This window comes from Pseudochaenichthys georgianus, chromosome 24 (assembly GCF_902827115.2).
Source record: "Pseudochaenichthys georgianus chromosome 24, fPseGeo1.2, whole genome shotgun sequence".
NCBI classification, from domain to species: Eukaryota; Metazoa; Chordata; class Actinopteri; order Perciformes; family Channichthyidae; genus Pseudochaenichthys; species Pseudochaenichthys georgianus.
In genome coordinates, this window is record NC_047526.1 from 26,105,929 (window position 1) to 26,107,600 (window position 1,672).

Here is a 1,672-nt window from a genome sequence, read left to right on the forward strand (position 1 = left end):
TGTTCTCTGAATAATTGTATTCCTATAGTGAACTCTAATCAATATTAATCAAACTATTGTTCGTTTAAATACATTTTAAGAATGGCGTTTATCTTTTTTGAGAATGACTTATTTTATTTCATGTATTTGGATCTACAACAGATGATACTAATGTTTATGTCAGTAAATGTGCACTAACAGAGGCGGGGGTGTTTGTGAAAACAACGGGTACAGAGCTGGCTGCTGCCAGACGAACAGCTGTGCAGCGTCATCACAAACGGACGTCGCTTCACGTGACGTTCCGGAGGAAAGGACCATAGATATATATAAACACTAGATGGCTCATGGGAGATTTTCCAGCGTAGCTGACCGGCCGCCATCTTGCTACAGTCAACAGTTACTCTGATTCGCGTTATGGTAGCTGTTGTAAGGTGAGTGATCTGCACAAAAATACTCTTAACTCACTGAAATCTTGACTGATTTACAAACGGTTTGGTTTATTAGAAACATGATTAGCATGGCTATGATACAGGATGCTTGGACATGTTGAAATTGCAGCTTTTCTTTGTGTATGTGGTTGTATTTATTAGCTGGCTAATAACAAGAGGCTGTCAGTGAGACCTAGTATTACAAAGTTGACCCACAACTCCACCAGTGGGAGAGGCAGAACTGCTCTTTCTTTCAACACAACTTAAGTTACACATGATTTCTTCCAAGTGGTTTGGCTTGTTAAAAACATCTTGCATTATGATACAGGAATTTGCTGGCTTTGTGTTTACAGAAGTACCTGACTATGCCGGACTTTTGTGCAGCCTACGGATGCTCTAATCACCGCAGTCTGGAAACAAGAACCCGTGGGATCACCTTTCACGTGTAAGATATGACAATATTATGACTACAATTAGGATAATCGTTAATTAATTAGTGGATGTATGTACATTACAAGTCCTGCTACACAGGATCAGTGGGGCTATGTGAGATAATAGTATTGCAAGATTGTTGTTGACCCAGCCTCTTTAGAATATGTTGTTACCATTTCTTTACACAATTATTTAATGTTTCTATTGGACACCTTTTTTATTACTCTTAGTGTGGTTGTCTTATTCTTAAAGTAGGCTATACATACATGCATACATACCAAAAATATGATAATTTCGGTGTGTATTTTTGTCCTACCCTTAATGTTAAAGGAAAGAAGGGAGGAACATGTTGACAATAATTTATATATCTGGCTACCTTTCTCATGTTTTTAAGGTTTCCCAAAACCAAAGAGAGGAGGAGGCAGTGGGAACTCGCCCAAAGAAGGGACGGTTTTGTTTCCTGTGACAGGACACTGCTCTGCAGTGAGCACTTCAGGAGTGAGGAATTTGACCGGACAGGAGACGCAGCACTATGTTCCCCACATATGTTTATGTTTGCTCAGTCTAATAAACCCATAACATGGTTGTGAAAGAATATCAAAGCTGAGGCTGGACGGTGATTGATTGTTGGTGTGCCATGTGTTCTTCTTAATAATAATACATTTATTTTGGGGGGCCGCCTTTCATAACACCCAAGGACACATAGGATAGTTTATGTTTAAATTGTTCCCTATATTGCATAGGGGCAATATAGGGAACAATTTAAACAGTGGATTTTGTGATATATCAGCCGGGGTGAGACAAGACAAACCACAAATGGACTACAGAAGGAC

At 39.4% G+C, this 1,672-nt stretch overlaps 1 long non-coding RNA gene across 1 annotated transcript; it reads left to right on the forward strand.

The window, feature by feature from the left end:
* The first annotated feature begins 310 nt into the window (after positions 1-310).
* Positions 311-1,428, forward strand: LOC139433142 (uncharacterized). Its single transcript, XR_011642720.1, has 3 exons — positions 311-410; positions 761-852; positions 1,234-1,428. It is a non-coding gene; the product is annotated as an uncharacterized lncRNA (long non-coding RNA).
* The last annotated feature ends 244 nt before the right edge of the window (positions 1,429-1,672 follow it).